The 8,810-nt window shown below is 31.7% G+C and overlaps 1 non-coding gene across 1 annotated transcript; it reads left to right on the forward strand.

Moving 5' to 3' along the window:
• The first annotated feature begins 3,097 nt into the window (after positions 1-3,097).
• Positions 3,098-3,179, forward strand: TRNAS-UGA (transfer RNA serine (anticodon UGA)). Its single transcript has one exon. It is a non-coding gene; the product is annotated as a tRNA-Ser (tRNA).
• The last annotated feature ends 5,631 nt before the right edge of the window (positions 3,180-8,810 follow it).

Genomic DNA, 8,810 nt, shown 5'->3' on the forward strand with positions numbered 1-8,810 from the left:
AAACTGTTAAACACACTAACTACAGAAAGTACGAAAATGTAAATAAAATGTAGAAGCTAACAACAGAGATAAGAGATATCGTAATATTTGGGAGATGTTTATATCCACAACAGTCAATAATTTTATTATATGTAATCTGGAATATACACACATTGTTAAATCCTCTGTTTGATATACATTGATCAGTTTAGAAAATAAATCTGGAGTACGACCATTAATTGGAATTGAGGAAGAAACACAGACAGTGATAAGAAGAAAGGAGAAAAACAGTGCATGAGAGAAAGAATTTAAATGCAGATTTAATTTACATTAATACGTGAATTTATTCTCCAAATTAAACTGCTGGAAAATTCAGACAAATTATTAATAATATTTACTGTTAATTACAATGCTGTTATTTCTTTGTTCTTTGAGCTATCGTCAGATTAACAATGTCCCCAGTAATAGTTTGGTTCACCAGGAGTTGACTGTAAAACATTGCCTGACTTTCTAAACGGTTGATCTATTTGACTTTGGCAAAGCACTATGGCTGTCTGAAGACAAACTTGCTCGTATGCACATTACACATGAGGAAAGCTCCGAAAACAACCATGTAAGCAGCTCATTCGGTTGCATCGAACTATCATGTTCAGCAACTTTACTGCTCGGCCACTGGTGAGCGCTGACATTCCATAAGAAATGCGTTACATATGTGTATTTTCAAACTTTATTTAGAACAAGAAAATAATTCCTTTCAAAACTTAATTCACACTCCGTGAAATTTGGAAAATTAATGAAAAACGCAGTACACTTGTATGAATATTAAAAACATTATGGAACATACATATACTATAAACACATAACAAACCCGCATGAGAACAAATAAATTTTGAAAACGTTATTGAAACAAATCTGGTCTTCATTATTTTCTATTATAATTCTTATATATATAAGCATCAATTTGTATAGTTACTCGTATATACTAGCGTTTTATGCATCATTTCTCTGTGAAGATTTGTTCATTGAAGTTTTCTGGTCAGAACATGCAAAATTAAAAAATTTAAAAGCTCATATTTGAGGTAAAAAGCTCCATCATTTACTTATATATCTCTTGAATATACAGATATATATACAGCATCACTTATATACCTCTTGAATATATATATAGCATCACTTATATACCTCTTGAATATATATATATAGCATAACTTATAATATCTTTTTCCAGGGGGCTGGTACATATATGTCCCGCACTTTCACGACTTTAAATGTGTTTCAAGAAATTTCAGTAAACTATGGAGATTTAAAATTTACTCCTTAATATGGATTAGGAAGTGCAAGTCCCTGTCGATTTGTTTTTCTCTTCCTTTCATTTAAAATAAGTGACTAAATGGTCATAATACGTTCGAAACTGGCCCCTATAGCCCACGGGAAAAGGATATACCTCTTGAATATATATATAGCGTAACTTATATACCTCTTGAATATATATATAGCATCACTTATATACCTCTTGCAGTTAAAGAAACTGCATCATTTACTCATATACCTCTTGCATTCGTTGATTTCACAGCCAGCTAAGCCTGTATGTATCTCTGTATTTTTAATAAGCTACGAATTAAGAAGAAAAAGAAGCTAACGGCGGCAATGGCACATTCTTAAAGGAATACTTTCTGAAGTGTGTCCAGTATCGTTTGCAGCTCTGTTTAAATGTTCCCGATGTAATCAAAATAATTACTTTTCCAAATCGATGTCAGTTTTGAAAATAAAAAAGCAAAGTGTCAAATCAGGCGGATAGGCAAATGGGAAAATAATTTGAATTTTTTATCATCAGTTCTTGATTCTTTCAGATCGCTGTAGCTTGGATGAGTTTTCTTGAAGCAAAAATTTCCAACTTTGAATAAACGAAATAATTTAAGGGAGCATCAAAATAAAATACCCGATAAATTGCCTAACTTGAAGGAATGGCCCTTCATGTCGGGGGGGGGGGGATAAAGGAATCATCAATTTTATTATCGCTTTTTTTTTTCTATTTTTCCTTGATATCCCTAGTCTTATGGAATTTTTGGAGCATTAGTAAATCGTAACTATGAATCATACTCTTGCTGCTATAATATGAGACATTGATTCTATAAAAGATGTTCAATCTGAATAATGGAAAGTGTTATATAGTTGCTGTGGTACAAGAATTGGTAAAGAAGCATACATACAGTGGTGCCTCGGTATACGTAAGCTTTGAACTGCGTCCAAATTGGTATATCTCTTGCTTGGACACCAAGCTTTTAGTTTGGTATTAAAAGTTTTTTAGAAATATCTCTCGAGTTCGATGAAACCCGACTGCGAACTACACTTGTTTACCTCTTTTGAGAAAATGCCCATGAGCGTCAGTATATGTGTAGTTACTAGTCAGTAACCAACCCGCACTGTAACTCTGAATCTTCAGGTGACTTTTTGCTTTTTTGAATAAACGTTTTCTAAATTCATTAGCAATGAGGTTCTGGAATACTAATGAGAAAAATCAAACAAGAAAGAGGATTATTAGGACTACCATGGACATGAAAAAAGAAATTTTTGAAAAATAGGAAGATGGAAAGTGTATATGGGACTTGGTTATTGCATACAGTATGCCAAGTATGATGGTGTCTACGATTTTGAAAACCTAAGACCCTATTAAATCGGCTAATGTTGGGAAAGGATGAAATCGATTACCAAAGAAAGATCAGAGACTTTACAGAGCGTTGAAAATTACGCTTGATCTAGATGATAATAATCATTTATGTACATCATCGTGTGAAGTGTTTCTTTTACATATTTCATCCACTGCATTTGTATTTTAATAATAATCTTTATTATACTAACAAAGAATTTTTTCCTTGCAGCAGATAATTATTTATCCTTTGTTCTTACTAGAAAATTCGTCCAAACATTTGAACGGATTAATAACGTGTATCGAGGTACTACTGTATTGTCCTTTTGCACCGAGCAATGATAAACCTTTGATAAAGATGGGCCCCTTAAAAGGCGGCTTTTCACTCACCTGCTTATTGTGCAAACATTTCGAGAGAGCTAGAATTGCTTATCTTTACTTGGGTAAGAATTAACAATAGCTTTTTACTGAGCAGTCGTGGCCGAGTGGTTAAGGCGATGGACTTGAAATCCATTGGGGTCTCCCTGCGTAGGTTCGAATCCTACCGGCTGCGTTATTTCTTTTTCCTCTTTTACATTTATAGCATTATGAATAAATATATTTTTAATGTTATCATCAGCAATATCTTTGCTGTAACCGCTATAACAATAATAGAAATTTATTATTAATTTTCTGTAAGCTTTATAAATTATCTTGCTATTAGGACTACTAGAACTTAATGACAAGTTATGCAGAAGAAGCTCTTTAGGTACTTGTTGCTGATCCGATGTCAATCGAAACAGCATAAAAAGTTTTTGGAGATGAAATTTGGCCTTTTTTCAAGCGGTTATTACTTGGCAATAGCATTCAAAATGGCATTAGTTTGTTATTGGAAGTATCTTGTTTTTGCCTCTATATTAACTATGGTAAGAAAGAACACAGGTGATAATGAGTTGTACCCTATTGTTGTTTATTATGCCTTTTGCTGATTCTCATAAACGTTCTGATGTTTGAATGTGAATGCTACTCTTGGAATCGTTGAATAAGTTGACACAAATAAAAATAAGAAGATATCCTCATTCTTCCTTAGCAAGCTCTTCCTTACAATACAAGAAATGAAAATCTCATCTTTGTAGAAGAATCCGGAATTAAAACAATATTTGTTTGTATTGCAAATTTAAAATTATTTAATAAATTCAAAACTACTTTTTTCATTTCATTTTCGATTTTTGGATTTAATTCCGTTTTTAGTTTCCTGTTTAATTGTTTTAATGTGATTAAAATTGAGCAAGGTGCCTTTTCGATCCCAGCCTGTAAAGACTGGTCTAATAAATATACGTATTTAATTATGATGAATATATGTTACTTAATTGGTACTTTATTTATTTAATTTAGCATATTTTCCTGATTTAAGATTAATTTCATATATTCGTGCATTTTCCCATTCAGGAAGGTTTCTTCTTCCCTTTTCTTGCGATACCAACCTCCTGACAAAGATGTGCTGGGATACCCTGTAAAATCTATTGGCCTTTATTTTTTCTCTTTCTTTGTGCAAATATCTTGCGTATGTGGTAGCTTTATTTCGAATTATGGTTTTGTATAGCGTTGGTTTGTCCGGGGCATATGGAATAGTTCCCATGCTTTGTTAATGTTTTGCATCTGCGATTTGCAATATTTATGTTTTTTTGCCTTTTCATTATTCTAGAATTGAATATGAACATGAAAATTTTTGTTGGTATACGATATTTGTTTCGAATAGGAGTTAAGTTCCATAAAACACTAATGTGTGCACGATCCTTGTAACGAACTGAACTAAATCGCATTGTCACCTGTAAGCTGCTCAAGGGTTGCCAACGACAGGCGTAAACGTTTGCTCCTTTCCACGAGGAATTTTTGGGGCTTGGGCTTCATACAAGTGAGCAATATTAACAACAACAACAAATATTTCAAGACTACGTAGATTAGTTTATGTTTTACTAGCTCTTCAGAAGTTATCTGTTGTGCATATTATCAGCCAGTAATCCTTTAATTTTACAATGTATATGATAAACTGTATTTTCAAATACATTTTTTTTCAATTAGCATGTTCAGCCTATTGAGAAAAGTACCTGAATTATTGATTGCTTCTTTACATCTTTAGCGTACAGTAGTTAATGAGTACTTCTTCATTTTATTATTTTACTTTACGCTAAATTTTAATAAATTGCCCCAATTATTTAAAAATCATCTTAAAATATTTTGAATTCATCAGTTGCAAGATAAGGGAACTTCTTTACACTTATTTGTGCAGGTAAAAGAATTCATGAAAGAGGAAAACATTAAATTCTTTATTAAGTTTCACACTTAAAAAACTCTGCATTCAGTTTCCAAAATCGTTCAGAATTATATTTTAGAGAAAATCAGCGGCCAACTGTTTCCTCTTAGCAAATAGCTCAAAGCCATGACCTTAAATTCCAAGAGCAATTTCCGGTTTGAAGAAGAATTTGAAGTTCCTAATAATTACAAACACATGCTTGAGGCATTTGATGTCTGTTGTTTAAAACTTTTCGTAAGAGACCTTTAGCTTCCACTTCTTTTAAATTTTGAGTTTTGTAGATATAATTAAATGTGATGTTTACTGAAGTTGACAAATTAACCATTAACGAGTCGCCAATGAAAGTAATGAAACACGACGTTGTTTCGCTTCAGGACAACAGATGATTATTCGGTACAACAAGGACAGCTTCATCAACGAATACTTACACGTAAGTGTTGGAGGGCCCCCGTGTTTTAAAGATTTCGTGAAATGAGAAGTTCCATAGATCTGTGGCCATGAACTTTAGGCGAATCCTTTAAGTATTGGAGACTTTGAACCTTAGGTGGAACCATTAATTTTTGGAATCGCCACCTTTCCGTTTGTATGTAATATTGCAAATTTTCTGTTCTGTGATTTGAAATGGCTCAGTTATGAGTTATTTTTTATAAGATTTGTTTTGCTGCTAATTACCAAAGTGAAACAATCAAGCTTTATAGAACCAAGGCATTGACTGCATTACGTATTTTCTTATCTTTGTTATGAGAACAACCACTTACAGCTGTAGTAAGTGCAGTATTGTTGACGTCATCTCGTCGAAGCCATGCTGTTCGAAGAAGTTAAATGGCAGCTGTCTAGTCCAAACAAAAGCTATTCTTGCATTGTTGTTGGACTTCAAAGAATGTAAACACGTCTTCTAAACATCTTTTCTTCATTTAGCATCCCAACGATGTTAACCTGTATTCAATTTAATGCGAATGGAAAATTCGAGCTAAGAGTTCAAAATTTCTCATTTGCTACAGTTGCTTAATTTTCCAAACTGACCTAATGGATCTTGATATTTTTTATCTAAACTCCTCCATTAATCAAGCTGATTCTTAAACTATTATTGCCATTTTCAATAGAAGTTGCAAAAACGATCAAATGCAAAAAACCTTCAGGGTTGCTAAAATTTCTAAAATCTCAAATTTAAAATTGGATAAGGATATATTTATTAAAAAAAAGAAAGTGAGCAACTAAGAGTGGAACTCGGGAACAAGAATTATATATTCATAATATTTCGCATCGCTAAAATAACTTTTTAGGAAAATTGTACCAAATAGAGAGCTTTCATAGTTAATGACCACAATGAATAGGAATTATATACTATTTTTAAATAGATCAAGCACTAATTAAAAGCTTCTTAAAAAGTAAATGAAGAAAAACGTAGTCTGACAAAAACCGGCAGATGTTCCATCTGTTGAAAGAAAAATAATTTATTTCAGTTTACGATCTCAAAAACAAAATTATCAACAGCAATCTTTGTACAGACACAAATTAATTATTAAAGGTAGTCTACCTTACACTCCGTTATAGGAAGATAATGATTTATCACTTGGAAAACCTGTCTCTTGTAATGTTGTATTACCACAAATTGTTACAGCAGATGTCATGACAAAGCAAATAAATTTAAAATATTTGTTGACTTCATAATATGTTTCTTGAGAACTTAATCATTATGTCAAGAACGTTTTTCATTGTTCTTTTAAACAACTTCAGAATTGGAGATTGTCTTCTGTGTGAGGTTAACTTATTTAATCAATCAAGATATTGTATTTATTCGATAAAACTTTGATAAATTCTATTTCTGTTAAATATTCTCTCAAGTTTATTTTACATATTATGGTGTAGTCGTTGAGCTCCTTTATTAGAAATATTGAATGGAAATTATGAAACCAGATAATTATGATGAAAATTTTCGTTGCGATTTTTTTAACTTTAAGCTTCATACGAACGAACAAAACAAACTTGAAGGATTATATAACGGATTAACGTCGCGCAAGATGCAGAGAAATTAATTAATTAAATAAGAAAGCTATAAGAAATATATAGAAAGAATATATATGTAAAATATAAAGTATGTAAGAAAACTGTTAATTTTAATTTAGATATAGTGTTTTTAATTCTTCATATTAATTTAACCATCTCTCCTTTCCGTTCTAAATTGTTTATAATAATTTTTCTGGATTGCGTCTTTCCAAATTAATTTGTTTAATGTTTCTTACGTAAACATGTTGTATTAGGATGGCTCTTATCCAATCAGATTAAAGAAACTTCTTACCTATAAATGCCTCTGCTATTTTTGTCTAGCCCTCTCTTTTGCTTCATCTTTCCACTGGCAATGGGTCGCTTAGCCTATGCTATCTGTTCTCTATTATTCTAAAAATGAAAGCTGTACACATTTGCGTAAACGTGCCTAGTGCACACATAAATGATGATGTGTGAGTCTATTTATTCGTATCAAGGTTTACTTTATTGAGAAATAACATTATGTTTTGAAATGAGAGGGCAATTCTGAAAGATTTTTTTCTCTGTTATGCACCTTATGAATTTACGTCATAAAGAATCATCAAAGTATGTACAGAGTTCATATGACATATATAAACCAAGCTTGCTAAATTTGTCTAAAGAGAAGGCACAAATTAAAAAAGTTAGCAGCAAATATTTGGAAGAAATCCTGAAATAAAAATAAAAAAAACTAAATAAAATTAACTTGTTTTCACAACTTTTTCTTTTTGATTGATACTTGTTGCTTATTGGTTATTTTCTGTTTATGTTTAATGTATAATTTTGAATTGAAATTTAGTTTTGGAAAATTTAGATAGCTTGAACGATATCGTTATTATCACATTTTAGAGAGAATTATGAGAAGTTCAACTATGCCCAGCAGTGGTCGAGCGATAAAACTGAACTCTGGTAGTTCGACCTGATTCTATTCCATCCAAGCGGGTTGGCTGCATGGGTATCTTCGTGGTGGTTCCCCTGTAAACTTTATATTAGCAAGTTTCCCTTAGAAAATACTCGCCTAAAACATTCCTCCTTTTAGGCTTAGATTGTACTCAGCCCAATGATGTTTGCCATAATCAAATAAATCCAAACCAAATCAAACCAAAGGTTTGTTTAGGAAAGAATTCAAAGGAAATTGGCAAGAAGAATGGGATAGAGATACAGAAAGAAGGGTGTACAAAGTGTTAAAACAAATTTTAGAACCCCGTTTATGGTCAGATTTTATTTGACTCAGATTGTAACAGGGCACGAAACGTTTCAACAATATATCAATCTTTTCTGCGAAGTAAATACGCAACGTAAATTTAGAAAATTACATGAAGAGGCGAATATTAAGCATTATATTTGGGAAGTGCAATCCCACTATCATTTAGAAGAAAGTTCTTCAGTAACATTTCCTAAATATCGGTATAAAAAGATTTATGAAGCTCATGCATAAGACAGACGATATTATTATTTGTAATGAGGAAGGGTATTAATGTCTAGTTTTACTTTGCTGTACAATGTTTACAAAATGTGTATTATAATTTTTACTTGTTTATATCATTTAATTTGTATTGTAAATTTTACTGTCTTTTTTGTGGGTTGAAGCTAGCATTTATTATTGGAGTAAGATTTATTGTAAATATTGTCATCTTCTATGTAACAAATGACTAATTTGACATTTTGGAAATGCCAGTGCATATTTTTTTTTCTGTGGACAAATTTTATCTCATTTCGTGTAGGCGAATTTGATTTTAGTCTTGCTTTTGTAAACGGAGTTTTATATTTTAACGAAATAAACCTTAGTTTGTCTTAGTTATAGAGCCAGGCACTTAAAGGAAATTTCTCTGGTCTTTTATTTCACATTGTCTTTTCCTTTCTGAG

The sequence above is a fragment of the Stegodyphus dumicola genome, chromosome 10, assembly GCF_044657685.1.
Source record: "Stegodyphus dumicola isolate Sdum_Otavi_A_Nest chromosome 10, ASM4465768v1".
Taxonomy (NCBI): Eukaryota; Metazoa; Arthropoda; class Arachnida; order Araneae; family Eresidae; genus Stegodyphus; species Stegodyphus dumicola.